The sequence below is a fragment of the Neopsephotus bourkii genome, unplaced genomic scaffold (genome assembly GCF_033783945.1).
Source record: "Neopsephotus bourkii isolate Nb327-2 ecotype Australia unplaced genomic scaffold, CSIRO-AGI_Nbou_v1 NB_1768, whole genome shotgun sequence".
NCBI lineage: Eukaryota > Metazoa > Chordata > Aves > Psittaciformes > Psittacidae > Neopsephotus > Neopsephotus bourkii.
The window spans coordinates 9,588,407-9,607,189 of NW_026902242.1; the positions used below are offsets into that span (position 1 = coordinate 9,588,407).

Consider the following 18,783-nt stretch of genomic DNA (forward strand, 5'->3'; position numbering starts at 1 on the left):
GGGAAAGCTTTCAGTTTCTTTTGTATGTAGGAAAGCACAGCATTCTGTTTTCTGCGTCTATACCCACTCAGTGTTGTTTCTTCCTAATGCTGAGAAAGATTTAATCCTGTAAAACTCAAACATTTATTTATTTCTCCTACTTCCCAACCATTTTCAGTTTCTATTTCTGGCTTGGTTTCTTTTCCCTCAAAATACATTTATTCATGCCCTTGTTTTCTTTGCCTTCCAGAGGAGGACATACATTCTTTACCAAACTCCCAGTCCTCATGTCTTTAGTGACCTTAGCCCCCTAATTTGCCTTTCTGAATTCTTTGTTCTCAGCTGCTACTCCTTGAGATTTTAGTTTTCATCCCTATCTCTGGTTTGTAGCCCTGGCCTGTTCTGGAGCAGGCAATGCAGGAAATCCAGGTTTGCATCTCTGGTTGTGTTTTTGAGGAATTAAGGTCTATGTTACAGAGTTACGTGTGCACCATACAGTCATGTTTATGACCTATGTGAACAGTTGTTGTTTATTGAAAATACAATCTTTGATATATTCCAGTTATCAGTAATGTATCAGAGTTATGGAGACTCTAGCAAGTCTCAACTAAGGATGTGAATTTTCAAAATTCCTAGCTTGATTGTGTAAGTGAATGTGGCACAAGCCACGTTTGGGAATCAAAATTGTCAACTGACCTCACCTTCTTCCTCTTTAAAGTTTCTACTTCTTGATCCAAAGCCCAGGGTGGTTAAACTATGCAGAGGAAAAAGGCGCTGGGTTTTAACAGTGGACAAATTCTACTTTTCAGTAGCTTTTTTCTCTGAAACACCTGAAACAAGTGTAAGAGCTCTGACTGTTGCTGACCCCACAAGTCTTACTGTGGCATTTACCCAGCAAAATATCATCCCAGGGGAGGAGTGGACTGGCAAACAAGTGGCATCCAGATCTGGGGAGGATTTTGCATCCATAATGTTCATGCATTGCAGTTGTCAGTATTTCATCTGCATCATTAGGATTTTCATTATGCGGTATCCTCCTAAAAGGACAGAAACATTCTCTTTCTTTGCTGTATAAGATAAGGATGTGTCGCTTCTACTGAAGACTTCATAAGACATGAGGTTCAATCTCTTATAGTCTACAGAAGTTAGTGGGATTTCATGTGTATTTAAAAGGCTTCTAAAACATCCTCAATTTGGCTGTATTTTAGGGGAAGGCCTTAGACACTTAGACAGGATTCCAGCAGGCTGAGCTGAAGGTCATTGAAGTTAGTGGATGAAAGGACTTAAGAGTTGGACTAAATGGTAAGAAAGCTGATTTTACTTTAAACTAGAGATGGAGATGACAGAACATGATGAATACATATAAATGGAAAAAATGCATTATGCTGTTTTGGAAACAACAAAGGAAACAATTGCATTCATAAAACAATTCTTAACTCTTATTTGATACGTCAGGTTTTAACTTCCTAATGTTTAGAAATCTGCAGTTAAATCAGCTAGACAATATTGACTCTGCAGTAGTGTCAGTAGTTAAAGCTTTCAAACTTCATTATTTTATTTCATAGCTCTTTTATAATGTGCTATTTTTGGATCAGTGACATTTTCCATGTATATTGTGTCAAAAACCATCTGAATTTTGGAAATAACCATTGTAGTCTATTCCTTGTACACATGCTGCTTTCCACCCACTCCCACTGCCCCAGACAAGTGTCAGTCTTGGATTATATAGAAAAGATACTGTCTCTCCTCGTAAGATGATATCCTCATGTATTTTGCGTATATTGTGGCCCAGGTATACTAATACTTCTGCACTGACTGTTAGACAGTTTTGTGTACCTCGAGCCATATTAGTAGTTAAAGGTTTTTTGGTAGATTGCCAAAGAGCTTTGGATGGGTCAGAGTTGCTGTCTTCCTACTGCTGATGTATCACTGTCTTGTTTGTGATTCTGTTCTTGTTTCTTCTGCAGAACTTCCCATGGGCCCTTGGGCACAGGTACAAAGTGCTCAGATGCAGTCAGAGTTTGTGAGGGAGTTTAGTGTGAAGGGTGGTGATTGCTCTTAACCTCTGTCAGATGGCAAGAAGCAGGGTGGAGTTTTGAGTGTGCCATCTGAAAGGGCACACCCAGGGCACAATGCAAGGATGGGGATAAGGCACTGAAGTAGAATGTAGGAACTTGGCATATTTTGGGGATTTCAGCCTTCTGCTAGTTTTTAGGGCTTGTCCTTGATCCAACTTGAAATACAGCATTTCTGGGGCATGCAATTTCCTGCAGGCTCTACAGAATAAGTTAGTTTTAATTTTTCCTTTTTCTGCTTTATTGTCTAATGTGGTGTGTGTATTTGCAGATGGAACAGTGTGGCAGTTTTTAGTAGACTGACTTTATTACATCCAAAGGCTTGTAGAATTATAGAATAGTTTGGGTTGGAAGGGACTTCCAGAGGTCATCTAGTCCACAGGCTTTGGTGGGACAGTCAGTGGAAGTATAGTTTAAGTTGTGCATACAAATTATAATGAATTGACTTCTAACTGTAATAAAGAATAATTGCCTTGTCCTAGATGCTACAAATTACTTACATTATGATTTTATATGAATAACTAATAAATTATGTGAAAGAAGGAAAGTATTAAAAAACCCTGCCCACAGCATAGGTGTATTTCATCTGTACATCTTCACTAATATACATTTGAGGTCATGAAAGCATTGTACTAATTCCAGCTTTTACCCAGCTAGACAAATGCAAGGAAAAAGTAAAATGATCCCCAAATTAACAATCTTTTGCATGTTAATCTTCAAGAGATTGAAAGTTCCAGTCTTCAAGAGATTCAAAGTAGCACTTTATATGAAGACAGCATAATAAAACTTGTTCTTGTGCTTAAGTAAATGCAGTGTGGCATTATGTGTCTTTGGAAATCTGACCTAAAATTTGACTGTCTTTGCTGTAACTGAGAAAATAGTGCAACTTTAGCGTAGTTTGGGGGCATTTTAAATTAAATGTGGTTTGAAAATGTAAGTTCAGCTGTATATATTGAAATTAAGATCTTCAGGTTCTAACCAGTTGCAGGCAAAAACAATTGCAGGTCATGTTTTTGCTTCAATACATTGACATAGAGTGAGTAGATAACTTAAGAGTGAGTAACTTAAGAATATGTAAATAGAAGAATATGATAAATACTGGTTTGAACCAGTCTAACATTCTGTAGCTGCACTTTTGACTTGCAGGAAGAAATGTCAAGTATTCATCAGTCATGTTATATTTGAAGGTGCTTTGCTTAGAATTTAGTATCTTATGAAAGCCAGTATGGAGGTATATGCATTTAGGGAGGTATGTGCATTTAGGAAGAGTTAACATTTTAGCTACCTTTAGCAGAGGAAATGCAAACAATCCTCCCAACAGAACAGCTGCTGTCATTATTATAGATTTCTTCATTTTAAATAAGTATCCCAAACAGTGTAAAAGGATGAATAATTTTAATGAAACTGATGCAAAAGAAGTGGTTTGCACTCCCAGGAAGTGAGGATGATTTCCATTCTTTTTAAAATTTCCATTCCACATGTTACCTAAAGCTTTTTCCGTTGAAGATGTACCTCGTAAGAGCTTGCAAATAATTTGCCCTTGTATTTTGCTTTTGATTTATTTTTTCTTTCTTCTTCCTGATACCAGTCTTTAAGGTCTAGGGTTAAATTGTAGAACTTGTTCCTAATGTAATTCCTTCTCTTCCCACCCCAATTATGTTGCTGTCAGTCATATGACTTGCTATTGTTCATGGGGCACTAGCGGGGAAAAAAAGTGAGGTTAGTAGAATCGCAGTCACTGTATATGACTGTCTTATCAAAACTGTTCTGTGCAAGCTGTAGTAGGAAGAAAGGTCTTTTGGGGGGTTTGGGTTTTGATGTTTTTGTTTCTTTGTATTTTGTTAGTTGTTGGATTTAGTGGTTTTTTGTTTGTTTGTTTGTTTGTTTTTTTTTATATTGCTTTTTGTGAATGCTCAGCCACTTAATTGGACCCGGAGGAAGGAAAAGATGGGTTTGGTGCTTTAACTTTTAGTTGCATAAGGAGTTCCTTTTTCAGGCAAATTCCTACTTACTAGTTCGTTACTATTAAATTGTATCTTCCTTCAGTCAAGAGATTGCCTTTTGCTCTGTGCAGCAGGTGTCAGTCAAAGCCTTTGAGTTGTATCAGAGTGCCAGTGAACATACTTATGTGTCTGGATGTACAGGCAATTCAGGTATTCAAATAACAGATACAAAATATTTCAAGTGCCCTAGAACTTGGAATCCTGAATCATAGAATCATAGAATGGTTAGGGTTGGAAAGGACCTTAAGATCATAAAGTTCCAACCCCCGTGCCATGGGCAGGGACACCTTGCTCTAAACCGTACCACCCAAGGCCTTGTCCAACCTGGCCTTGAACACTGCCAGGGATGGAGCATTGACAGCCTCCTTGGGCAACCTATTCCAGTGCCTCACCACCCTAACAGGAAAGAATTTCCTCCTTATATCCAATCTAAACTTCCCCTTTATGTTTTAACCCATTACCCCTTGTCCTATCACTACAGTCCCTAATGAAGAGTCCATCCCCAGCATCCCTATATGCCCCCTTCAGATACTGGGAGGCTGCTATGAGGTCTCCACACAGCCTTCTCTTCTCCAGGCTGAACAATCCCAACTTTCTCAGCCAATCTTCATATGGGAGGTGCTCCAGTCCCCTGATCATTCTCGTGGCCCTCTTCTGGACTTCTTCCAACAGTTCCATGTCCTTTTTATGTTGAGGACACCAGAACTGCACACAGTACTCCAGGTGAGGTCTCACGAGAGCAGAATAAAGGGGCAGGATCACCTCCTTTGACCTGCTGGTCACATTCCTTTTGATGCAGCCCAGGATACAGTCAGCTTTCTGGGCTGCCAAGCGCACACTGAAGCCGGCTCATGTTCATTTTCTCATCAACCAGCACCCCCAAGTCCTTCTCTGCAGGGCTGCTCTGAATCTCTTCTCTGCCCAGCCTGTAGCTGTGCCTGGGATTGCCCCAACCCAGGTGTAGGACCTTGCACTTGTCATGGTTAAACTTCATGAGGTTGGCATCAGCCCACCTCACAAGCGTGTCAAGGTCCCTCTGGATGGCATTCCTTCCCTCCAGCGTATCAACCGAACCACACAGCTTGGTGTCATTGGCAAACTTGCTGAGGGCGCGCTCAATCCCATTGTCCATGTCAGCGATGAAGATGTTAAACAAGACCGGTCCCAACACCGATCCCTGAGGGACACCACTCATTACTGGTCTCCAGCTGGACATTGAGCCATTGACCACAGCTCTTTGTGTGCGGCCATCCAGCCAGTTCTTTATCCACTGAGTGGCCCATTCATCAAATTGATGTCTCTCCAGTTTAGAGACAAGGATGTCGTGAGGGACAGTGTCAAACACTTTACACAAATCCAGGTAGATGACATCAACTGCTCTACCGCTGAGCTCTGAAACTGCATCTATCTCTTCTCTTATTTCAACATCAACCAGACTTTTGGCCTTCATCCTATTACATTAACTCCTCAGTCTCTCTCTGGCTGTATAGTCATTACAAGATGGTGAGATTTGAGCTCCCTATTTTCTATTTCACCTTTCCCTGACACATCCTCAATTTAATCTTCCTGTTGCTTAGTTTTTGCAAAAATGGGCTAAACCGCAGTGAATCTATGACTCTAGTATTTTGCCTTTTGAAAGAATATATGTTATGACATATAAATGAACTCAAAGTTCTTCTGTTAGTGATTAGAATATAAAATAACTCAGCTTTAAAAGGACTTCACATTATCCTTTCTAAGTCTTCGATTTTCTAATGATTTAACAAATAAACAAGAAGGAAAAAGAAGGAACTTCTGTTTGCCATAAATATGTATGTTTCCTTTTTCCAAATAGTCAGTGAACGTAATAACTTGCTCATTGCCCAGCTCTTCTACTTGGCCAGAGCCCTCTATTGTCTTTGTATTCATTGTTACTTTCTTCACAGAGAAGAAACTGGGGTAAAAGCTTGAAACTCATTCTTGTCTGGGGGTTTTGCGGAACACAAGGCAGGAAAAAGCTTAGGATTGGGTTTGTGTGTGGGTTTTGTTTGGGTTGTAGTGGGGTTATTTTGAAGAATCCTATCTGGTTCCTTTTGCTTTAAGTGTCAACCCTTCATCCTTGATGTGATTTCTATTAACATCACCAGGTGTTTTCCTCAGCATCTGGTACACTGAGCTAAATAATGTTTACAAAAATTACCTCGCATCTGGATCTAGTGAAAACATGGTAGATACTCCTTAGTGCAGTGTTCCTTCATGCCTGGGATAGTACATTCTTCAAACTGCAGTTTATTTACACTAGCACCACTTACTTAGGAGTTCTAAAAACATAACATTCAGTTTGTGGCTGTGGGAACAAAATGCTGTTTATAAGTACAGCAAAGCTAAGCCTCTTGAAGAATAAAAAGGAGGGGGAAATGCATCTTCGATTTTCTAGTGAATGGGAGATGTTTGGTAAGAAGGATGTATGTTGAAAGGGTTCAGGAATAAGATGATCAGATGATACATGGTGTATCCCCAGGTTTAGAAGTTTCTATTTCCGTAATCTTCCTGTGTACTTCAGGACCAGGTATCTGGATATCTGACACATGGATTTGAAGGATGGATTTTTCAGAAAAACTATAGATCCCATAAAAGCATAACCAAAGCCTGGTTAAGTGGAGAAGAAGTGTCAGCTTTTATCAAAGTGATTCAGAAGTAGAAGTTTATGGGGGTTTTTGTTCATTTGTTTGTTTTGTGGTGTTTTGTTTTTTTGTTTTGTTTTGTTTTTTTGTTTGTGTTCCAAACATGGCTACAATGTTTGGAACACAAAAGCCATTTTAGATATTTTCCGAAAAGAGAAAATGAGACATTGAGTGAGTGTCCAGTGTTTTTATCTGCCCTGCTCCTTGTCTCTGTGTCTTGACAGGAGTTGTGTTTCTCTGGACATCCATTTTCTTGCATCAGAGATTTTTGGGATCTTATTAGTGGCTTTTGAGTAATAACATTAATACTGGACTTGTGTTAAATAATTTCTCTTAAAAGATAAAATGAGCTAAATGGATGTAGAACACAATCAGATTAACTAGGCACACTGTTTCTTTTCTAGTGAACAAGCACAAGCCCTGGATTGAGACGTCGTACCATGGAATCATAACTGAAAACAATGATACTGTAATCCTGGATCCTCCCCTTGTTGCTTTGGATAAAGATGCACCTGTTCCATTTGCAGGTAGGAATATCAGCATTTTTAATAATGAAAACTCTAGAATTATGTCAGTAAATTTTAATTTTCTTTTATAGAAAAGAATCATTACAATTGCCTAAAATAATGTGTAGTTAATTTTGTTTAGTAATATCAGCCTTTGCTTCCTCTCTTCTGGTTCAGGTCTCTGGCTATGGACAAAATTCTGTGACAAATAATGAATGTTACTCAAATCTTGTATTACTTTGTTAGTCCTTTATAACTGTCAAGACTTAGACAGAAAATTTAATGGTGGTTTTGAAGATTTTTGCTCAGATTGCTATATGATAGATCTAGGTCATATGGAAGTTTTTACTTGTATTAAGTCTATTTTTCCTGACACGAGTTCCGTAAGTGGAAAATAGGACTTGTGCATGTCAAGCAAATTTTCGCTTAAGTTCCCTGTTTCATTACAAATGTTTTTTAAATTAAAGGGAGGGTATTAAGACTTGATAGCTGTTGTGAAGCTCCTAAATAAGATGTAGCTGTTAAAAAGATTACATTGTTTAAGAATGTGTGTCTTTAATAAGGAAAGGAGCTAGTGAAGATATTATCTTGTGGAATACAGTCATGATCAGTAACTACTAAGTACTTGGCCAAATCAGTATTTTAAAACATCAGGTAAGATTAACCATTTTCCCCAAAGGCATGTAGTGGCATCAACTCATCCCCTGTCAAACAGGGATTCACAAATGCTTTTTATATATTGAACCCAATTTTTTTATCTTGTATCAAGATTGGTTTGTCACTGGTAGTGTCCCATGGTTTTTGGTTGCACAGAAGACTGTTTTTCCCCTCAATCATGTATGCACTGGGGATGTTCAGTGCAGGGGACTTGGCTTAATTTGGTCAAAGCTAAAAGCCTCAAATAGTATAGATGCATAGATACAGAAACCTCAGCATGAAACAGGTCCCATGGCACCAAGTTACGTCCTAATCAGTGCCCAGTTGGAGATAAGTAGCTAGCCTATAACTGGGAGGTACTAATTATAATCAGCGCTCATGTACTTCATGCATAGATGCTTAGGATAAGGCATCCTTAAATCAGTTACTAGTTTTTGAAGCAAAGGAAAAAGTACTTGATTCCAATTTTCTTGTTTATTTTAATATATAGCTGCCTCTTCATGAATGAATTAAAAAAAATGGAATGAGATTTTGAATGCAAGGATTTAATCTATCCGTGAAATCTTCAGCTATGGTTGTTTAGCAGTGAAGATTGATTCCTAGTGAAAAGATGCCCTTTTCATTTGGGGAGGGGCAATTTTTCTATTGCTATGAATGTTCCATCTCCTATTTGCTTCCTCTGCTTGCATTCCCTTGGGACCCTTACAGGAATGTCAAATCACATGTGCTGTTTCCATTGATAACATTTACAGACTCTGCTGACTGAGGATTTACTAACCTGATTACTGTATTCAGTTTTTACACTGGGACAATCGACACATGAGCGATTTACTCTTCTTGTAGAAAATCATCCTTTGAAATAGTGAGCTTGCGCAGACAGGTTGGCTTTTGTGATAAAGGTTACATCAGAAAGGAGTTTTCATATATCGTCTTCATTGATTGATTTGAATTACTTATATTTTAAGAAGTATTATTTGTACTTGGAGAGAAAATACTTGCTGTGTATTCCCTGATACTAATAGTTCATTTCCACATAATACTCTACATTTGGCCTCAAGGTCTGCAATCCAGACATAATGTTATAGCACTGATTGAACATTAAATTCCCATGAAGAGGCTGGATTCCGTACCTGTGAGGAAAAACCTCTATGTGCTTTTTTGTTTTAAGGCTCTTGCCTTTTTAAATTGTTGGAGTAACTTATTATTTCTATTTTAAATTTCTGCTTTAATATAATGTAATTTTATTCAGCTTTATCATATTGTTAATTTTATTATAGGCCTTTATGTAAAATTCCATTTGTGTAATGTATTTAGCAGGAGAAAACTGACTACGGATAGAGCTACAACATTAACAATATTTAGTAGCAGTACATTTAAGAGTATTGTAATGTGGATTTTTTTCTGATACCATAATTTAAGTGGGGAAAATTTATTCTACAGTATAATAGATCAGTCTTCATTTGTACCAGAGAATCAGAGCTTTAGCAGTTCCTTTCCATCACCTTATTAATATTTTCAGCATTTTGTCCAACTATTGTTAAAAACCTGTATGTCTATTTGTTCCATATTTATTCCTGTATCTTGCTCGTGAGGGTATAGTTCTTTTTGCACCATGCTTAACCTGTGGAAGTAAAGGTAGTTATTTCTTGTTTATGGTCATGGCAAGGAGAGCTTCAGAGAGGAGGTGCAGTAGTGTGAGGTCAGAAGGCATGCCAAGTCACAAATAAGTGTGCTGGGGCCGTCCACCGGAAACTATAAACCTCAGTGAGATTTATTTTTTTTTTTCCTTCAAGTTGTCTGCATTATGCTTTATAAATCAGAGCTAGTGTTGAAGTCTGGGATGTCTGTAGGTAGGCTAGGACTGTGGTCTCTAGGATTATAATGGTAGCAAGATGTGCACTATCAATAGGAGATGCCAACAGGTAATGAGATGGCAGTGTTCTTCCAATGCAGAAAAGCACAGGTCTGTTGTATAACCCTGGCTCGAAGGAACCAGGAGGGGCTGCCACTCACCGTGCACGCTCTTTAAAAGCCATGTGAAAGTTCAGTTGTTTGTGGCATAGACCTACTCTAAACTATTTCTGTTTTCTCTTCTGGAAACTTTAACACTGCCCTAATACCTGTTGCCTTTTCCCTCTCCATTGCTACTAACGTCTTGTCAAACTGTTCTAGTAGTACACACATTATGGTACATGTCAAAGCCCTAATCATGGACTGGTCACAAGAGAAAATTGCTATAATCTGCACTTTTTTCTCTGTCTTGTTTAAAATCAAGGGTGATGACAGGAGGAGAAAGGAACCTTCTGTGCAGTTACCCTCTCAACAGGTCTATATTTCCACGGGGAACTAATAAGACTATAACAGGACTAAGTGTGCCTGTGAAAGTGCTGGCTGTCAAATGTGATCAGCCAATTTCATAACTGGAGCATGAAGGCTTTCATGAGATTTCAGTCTTTGGTATTTCTTCATCTTACGAAGTTATCGTGAATTGTGCAACAATTGGAGTATATGTAAAATTGTAGTTTAAAAAATTATCATGGTATGAGCATATTTATCTTTCATTTTTCAGACTCTGAGTAGATCTTTCTGACCCCTAGTTTTGAAGGAAAGCTTTCAGATACTGTTGCAAATGGTTAGGTGTGAGAAGGAATGTGGATCGTTTTCTAGCTTAAGTTTTTCAAGTCCTGACCTGAAAGGGATTTTCACACACTGGTGTTGAGATAACTGGACTCACCACAGCTTCCTTGAAGGTGTCACAGTAAAAGCCCCACAAACCCAACCCCCAAAACATGAACAAACTGCAAGTCTTGTAGAAACAAGTTATGCCTTCCCTACTTTTTTTTGGACAGTATTGTGTTGGTGCAGTTATGAGCTTATTATCTTATTATTAATTTAGGGAAATCCATTGGAGGAATCTATTTAAAATAATGTTATAAAATCAGAAGAATGAATGTAACATCAGGTAGACTTGCACTAACCTGCAGGATCAGCCATACAACAGGCAGCTATCATATGCTGGCTATGAGGCTGGAAATCACTTCGGGGATTTGACTTTCAGGCTTAGGAGTGGTTTGGCTAGAAACAAGATGAGATAATCTGAATTGATCTGACAGTATTCTCTTTCTGTGATATCAAGAAGCCCTCACAAAATGCTGTAGGAGTTTGAAAGGCTTTTTTGAAAGGATACCTGTCTGCATTTCAGTAACAGCAACTCCATTTCATCAGCAGTGTTGTGCAAAAGTATATGTGAAGGGAACTTCAGGATGTCTCCAGTCCCTCCTGCCTAAGGCAGTACCTATTATACCTGTGCCATTCCTGATAAATAGTTGTCTGTCCTAAAGATCTGTAGTGACAGAGATGCAGCAGCTTCTCTGGGCAATCTGTTCCGCACTTCACCATATTCAGTGTTTTTTTTTGTCATGCTTAACCTGAGCATTCTGTACTGCAGTTTTAGCCCATCAGTTTTTCCCTATCCACCATGGCTAGGTGGAGCAGATTATTCCAGTTCTTTTTTTGCAGCAGTGGCCTTTTATGTTATTCCCTAAAACCACTGTGAGCATCCTAAATAGTGCAGGGGTCGGGGGTGCCTTTGGCTAGCCTTTGTGTTACTGATACAGGTGTGAAGCAGAGAACTAGAAGGTCTGTTCCGGAACAATGAAATGATGAATGCGCTTTTCACCTTGAAAACGAAGAACCCAACTCTTCACTGTGTCACTGTTACTAGCCTGATAGACTGACATTTGAGTGCCATGTGTCCAGGATTAAGCTAAATAGTTCTAGCACTGTGAGTTGGGATCAGTAACTCTTAAGCTACTTTTGTGCTATGGATAGGTTACAGATACGTTTTTTAAAAAAGGCAGATATGTCTGTATCTCAGAAGCAGTTGCAAAGCAGACTTCCCTTGCAAATGGAGTCCTGGGCTCTCCCTACATTTTGGCTATGCTAAAACCACTGTAAAGGATAAGGGGAAGAGCAAACCAGCCAAGAAGGGTGTCTGAATGTTCATTAAACTACAGGGGCTGCATCCAAAACTCTCCTAAACCATGTTGGTTATTGTAGCAGTGCAGAGGAGCATGTGTTCTCAGCTGCACCACAATAAATCTAGTATTTTTGTCAGTCCGGTTACACCCAGGGGCTTCACACAAGATCCCATTTCTCTGCTTCAAACTGTGGTGCTGTCTAAAGCCTTCTTGCTTGGTTGATCTTATTGATAAGCAGTTGCATTAATAACAGAAACAATCTTTTTGGTGCAGCATAGAAAATACAGAAATTATTTTTGAAGCCGCAACGCTGGATATTGTGGGGTTTAACTCACTGTCAGCCAGACTTGAAACACACTGTCAGTTTCTGATGCCCAGAATTCATCAGTGTTAAGTATTTCCGTGTGAAAATGATGCATGATTTAAAATTCGTGAGCTATAAGTGAAGCCATGGGGTCTTACAGTTGTTTCTAACAAGTGACTTGCTGGATTTTTCTTTTAACTTTAATTTTTGAAGTTTACATTTGTTAGTGTAGCTTAATTAGTTAAGACTGTAGCCTGTAAAGGCAAAAAGGAAATCTCTTCATGGTGATCATGTAAGGTAGAATGAAATATTGGCAATAGCACAGTTGATTCCAGAGATGCTGGTTTTGACCTAAGGGATGCTGCTCATCCTCTAGTAAAGTTAGATAAATGTTCAGGCTTCAGGTTAAGAATGCTCCAAAACATCACTCTGACAGGGACCTGCATTGGTTAATCCCTGAAGTTGAGAGATGAGGGGTTTGATTTTAATTTTTTATAGCTGTTGTTGAAGTTTTTGTCAATTAAGTTTTAATTGCCTTTCTTGGACATCTTGACAGTAGAGAAATAAAAGTAGGCAACATGAATGTCTTGAAAGAAGGCTAAAGGTTAAAGAATTCAGACTGTTCTGCTAAAGCTTTTAGTAGCTGCCAAGTGGTCGATCATTGCAGGGGTAAGTGATTAGGATGAAAATTCTTTAATGCGTGGGCAGTGAGTGTAAGTTGCTTCTGGTACATAAAACCAGTAATGAATGAGAATGCTGAGATAAACTTTATTACACCTGAATATGCTAAATTACTCAAAGCCAGAAAGAAGCAAGTAAATTGATCAGGTAATTAACGGTTTGATGGTATTTGCTTGGGCTTTTAGACTACTTATGGAAAATACTGATGTGAAATCAGTTGGAACTGTTTGAGTAGTTTTCTTTATGAATAAGACTTGATCTTTACAAAATTAGGGCAGGATACTACTGTGGATGTGGAAACATACATGAGGACAGGGACAGATTCAGGCATTTTATTGTGTTGAAGTATCATACTAAATGACTACTTAATTAAAAAGCTGTTTAATTTAAATTGGTTATAAGTCAAGTTGCCAGGAAAAAAGGTGTCATTGTTCAACTTCTGGGCTGTTTGGAGCACTTGAGGTGACCTTAAATGGGAAGTACTGGAATTGCTATATGTGCTGATTTGCAGCACATATGTACTTGAGGTAAATAAATAGTTGCCTCTGAATCCTCTTTTAGACATAAAAAGAATGAGGAATATTTCTCTTAGGATGGTGCTGCCTTAGGTTTGAACAGGCTCATAGCTTCTTAGAAGTATTACCAAATATGTGTAGGCAGGTGAAAAATGCATCAGGGCCCTGCTATAGTTAAACCTCTTTGTCATTACATTTGCAGTGAACATCATCATTGCTTAAATTCTTACAGTTTCAGCTACAAATAAGCATTTTCAAACATTTACTGGTATAAATTGAGTTATTTGAGTAACAATGACAGCAGGCATGACAAAGGCATGAATCTGGGTAGAGAAGAGGTGGAAAAAAAACAAGAATGATAACCCTGTTATGTTTCTTTTCGTGTTGCATAGTTTGTTTCTGTTATGGTATTCAAGAAGTCAATTTGATGGGTCCGTTTTTGCTTTCAAGGATATGTCAACCTGCTAATTGAAAATCTGTGGCCATCTTTACTTCTAATGCTAGAGTAACATAAAGGATTCTCAGAGAGAGGGCTGAAAGAAGTATTGTGAGGACCCAAGTGGAGGAGTAAATATCTATTCTTGAGTCAAGTGGTACAATTGCACTACGTCTCTTCACACTTTCAGCCCTTCTGTGGTCTATTAATTCAGTTACATCTGTCTCTTTCACACAAATATTTCCTTCTTTGTGTGTATTCCTGTGTTGTCTTATTCCTAGTTGAAGGATGAATTTGTAAAAAAAATTTGTAAAAACATAAAGTGTTATTATGCAGACTTAAAAAATAACACTGTGAAGCAGTAACAAGCGGAATTTTCACGACATAGAAATGTACTGCAACAAAATTGGCACTACGGGATTCCACTTGGCTTTAAAAATACATTGAATAAGCTAAATTTTTTTGGAAAATGTCATGTTAAAATGTATTCCTTGGAATGGAACTACTTGAGTAAGTGCAGCAACATGTGTTTTGCTTGAAATGGTTTCTAAATATCAGAAATATTTAAAAAGAACAGCCAAAATAGGTAATGACTTAATCCTTAGAGTTCCTCTTGCTTATTCGTCAGCAATTCTGTTAAGGGAGGAATAGCTGAGAGATTTCACTTTCCTTTGAACCTGCAGCTTTCTACTCACAGCTGAAAAAAAGGTATTTTTCTGGAGTAGAATTAACTCTCTCCATAGCTGGTTAGGTGCTGATGCTCCTTTTGCTTGCAAGGGCAGCCTGAAAAATGCATGTGATACTACTTTTATGAAGCAAGAGGGAAAAGGAGAATATAAAGAATTCAAGCTCTGGACAGGCGGTTTAGGGCATTGTTTTTCTACTCAACTCTCCTGCTTCTGGCAGTGTAAAATGGGTCAAACCAATTTATTCTCTTGGCCTATGGTTTCCTCCACTATCCTTTTTTCCGTGTGTCTAGATTATAGGAAAAGCTTGTCAGTGCTTTATCTCGATAACTATGCAGCACCAAACACATTCCCCTTATGGAACACCAAGCACAAGTAGGATTTGCTGCTCTGGGTTGTCACTGTTTTCCATTCTGTTATCTTTTATGATATAGGTATGTACTATGTTTATAGTAGGTGCAGCAATTGGATTACTGCAGATGGTGAACCTGAGCTAACAGTCTTTCAAGAGATACACATCAATACCGTTACATGGCTTTATATCTGTGGCTGTCACCAGCTCCCAAACAGTAAGGCAGATGCATTGCTGAGGTGTTGCAGAGTTAGACATGAGACATGAAGAGAAAGTACTGGCAAATAATGGAGTGGTGAAAAAGAAGGGGGGGAAATGCATTTTTACAGAAAGGTTGGAGACTGTTGATGTAGGATGCATTGTGTATACATGTTTAAATGTGTTCTCAAAATAAAATAATAAAAAAAAAGAATCTTAGGGCTTTGTTTTGTGAAGAAGAAAAATTTGTCCTGTCTTTTACTGAAAAATGTAGAGTAAGCTAGATAGGCTTGTCATTAAATATGTATTTTTTTCTTGGCCATTTTAGGTTTAACATCAGGAGGTAAAATATCCAATTATTTATGATGAAAACACAACACATGATGTAAAGAACCAAGTATTTTTTGAATCACCTTACATGCATAAATAAATGTCACTGTGATGTTGTGAATGGTACTGATGCCACTAACATACAGTGAGGCAGCAAGGAGAACTTGAGAGAAATATTTTAAGAATTGTCTGGGTTTTCTAAGGCAACATAGTGAGAACAGTAGGACTAATATAACATGCTGCTGGAATTTTCTTATAGCAGGCTTTAAGGGACTTAAAGAAATTAATTGCCTACATTTTCACATATCTGCTAATCCAGAGAGGCTGGATGGCTTTGATCTAGCTACAGCATGTGGAAATACTAGACACAGACAAGTACATCTGCTGTGTTCAGTCGTCAGGATCCTTGTTCTAGCTGTTACACTGTCACCTTTACTCTTGGTGCACTGAGCACGAGAAGGCGCCTGGCAGAAAGGAGGTGTAAGGTGTCTTTTTCCCCCCTAAGTGATTAGCCTCTGCTTTTTGTGATGATGTATATTGCGTTTACTGCCTGTATAAAAGAAACTTAAAGTTGGTTTAAAAAAAAAACAAATTTTGTCATTAGGTATTCTACACAAAGCATATATGTTCATTTCATTCAGGTATTTGGCCTTTGCAGGTAAAGTACAGTAGATAACTAGATTGTTGAGGTGAGATTTACTTGTTGCTATTAGCTATTTTGTATTCTGAGGCTTTGTTTCTTGTTAGACTGTTCTGTTTATTCCACCTTTCTTGAATGAAATAAATTTTGTAACTGCACTGTGCAAATTTAGTGCATGAAATTTAAGGAATTGAGACAAAATTGAAGTCAACTAATTGACATAGCAGTCACAATTTAGCGATAATGTGCACAATAGAGCTTAAATATGAATCTACAGGAACAATTGGCCCTGATTTTGTATAAAATTCATCATGCGGAGACTGGTCAGGGGGCTGCAGCACTTGCCTATGAGGAGAGGCTCATTAGCTGGGCTTATTAAGCCTGGAGAATAGACAGTTTGGTGGGAACAAAGCCGTAGCCCCAGCTTTTTGTGCTGGAGTGAGACTTTGACTGCAAAACAAATCACTTCCAAAAAGGATCCTTAGCTGTTTATACAAACTGTTCTTTTCCTTCCTAACTACTGTGACAATGTAGAATACATGGGAAAATGGAGGCCAACAAAATATTAGTTATAAATAAAAATTCCTCACATCAGTTGTTTAACTTCATATGCCTGGTGAGCCCTAAGTGCTCTTTGTGTCTTGTGCTGATATAAAATTCAGAAGAAAATGCATTCAAGGTAATTGCTGGTGGAGTGACTCTTACAGTTCACTCTTACGGCACAATGACCAGATTGTATTGAGTGAACACCTTGGCAGTGCTTCATATCCAGATTGCATTATCTTGTATTGCACTCTATGTTGAGTATAATCATCTCATAGTCATGAAAGGCCACATATCCCTGGTGAACCATGACAGCATATATCCAAAAAGTACCTTTTATTTCTCATCCTCTCAGTGTTTGTTTTTTTTTTTTTGTGAGTGTATAAAAAGGGAAGTAGACTTAATATCATACTTTTCTTATTATTTGTAAATTTGACAGCACAATATACACAACTAGCACAGTTAGACATGCTAAAATAATTAATGAGCAGTCTTTAAATGTTTGAATACTACTTTAAGAAGAAGCTCTGTTGTCTGCCCTCAGTTCACTTGGGGTCTTTGTCTCTCAGGGGGGCTTAATTTTCTGGTTAATTATTGTGGTGAATGAGTTTTTGGAGGAGAGGTGGTGAAAGAGACTGAATATCTGAATATCCCTTTGGCCTGCTTGGGTCGGCTGTGTAGTCAGCTTCTTGTGTTCCACACCATCCTCAAACCACTCCAACTCCCTCCCCCTCAGTTATTTAGCTTTAGGCTATTTAAGTTATTCTTTGTGTCACTACATTTACAAATGCATGATGTTTAAAAGAAAAGAAATTGCACAGGTTTGGGTAGATTTTGTTGAGTCACTGTGAGTGATATTCTTATACCGAGCTGTCGCTATTTCTCATTTTCATTATCTATTTAATCTGAAGAATTAGGGAGGGGGTGAATGAACTGCAGTAGTAATGCCATTGAACTAATGGAGACCAAGGTAAGGCAGTAACTCACTAATTATTGCTGTACAATTATTATAGAAAATGCATGAAAATAGTTGCTTAGATTGAAATGCATAATGACACACTATTATGAAGAAGATGAGATGCTGCTTTGTTCTTGGCCTCATGTGAAATAATATAAGCCTTTCTTTTGAAAGGTGTCATACTTGTGCCCAAATATCATCTGAGTGCCCATCAGTCTGGATTACTGGTTAAAAATATTATCTAAAATTGTCCAAGTATAAAAGGACACTAATACTTAAGATAGCTTCCCACGCTGTTTGTGTCAATGTTTTAAAAGGATATCAAACTGTACACTGGCTAGGCAATATTCATTTAGTACCAAATCTAATATAGTTTTAATTGAAAAAAAAAAAAAAAACAACAAATCAATCCCAAAACAGGAGAATGGTACAATTAGAAATCCCTAACCTTATTCCAGGTGTCTCTTGCCATCTTCACTGGTGGGCTCTTTGCCAGTGACACTAGACATAGGAAATTTTCTTCAGTCATATGGAAATGACCACTCTATGTATAAGTGAATCCTGGTGCTTCTGTATTAAATGGATCAAGTGCTTTTATTATCTGCAGTGTTCTCTGATGTCAGGTTGACTCTTGTTTCTCAGGTTTAAAGTCAATGTCGAAAGGACAGGTCGTGGGTTAGAACTTGACACAGGCAGTGGAGGGCGCTGGAAGCAGCTCCAGGGACCCGGAGGCAAAGGCAGGCTTTTGACAGCTTCTGTGATGAGCTGTCTGAAATTGAATGTTCTGAATACTCGCCACTTTTTTCAGAAGCAAGTGGACTATGTTGAGAAGAGACTTGCCTTGCTTATGCAGACATGGGGAATCGAGTGAAGATTACACGTTTTCGTGAACTAGCTACTGCTATCTAACTACATGGATTTAAGATAATTTGCATGGAGAAGTATGAAGATTGGGGTCAAAAATATCTGAATTATTTGTAAAATTAAAAAAATGCTTTTAAAATTAAATTGTTTTCAGATTATTTAAAGCTACAGGAGAAAAATTGGTCATTGTTCACAATTGGCATTGATGTGGCAATTCTCTTGTAATTGACAGATCATTGCCATCCTACCGAGTAATCAAATGTTCCTGGTACTTGCTACGCTCCTTGCTTAAATCTGTAGCTCTTAGGCATGTTATTGCAAAATCAGTTTATTCTGTTCTATTTAAGACTAGTTCCCTGCTGATCATAATCCTTAGCTAGCTTCTGTGGGGTTCTTGTTTGGCCTTCAAGGAA

At 38.2% G+C, this 18,783-nt stretch overlaps 1 protein-coding gene across 1 annotated transcript in view; it reads left to right on the forward strand.

Annotated features, from left to right (window-relative positions):
* The window catches only part of CLSTN2 (calsyntenin 2), a 319,748-nt gene that overhangs the window by 119,304 nt on the left and 181,661 nt on the right, over positions 1-18,783 (forward strand). Inside the window, exon 2 of the mRNA XM_061379286.1 lies at positions 7,125-7,247. The gene's annotated coding sequence lies outside the window, so the exon portion shown is untranslated. The remainder of the gene's footprint in view (positions 1-7,124; positions 7,248-18,783) is intronic.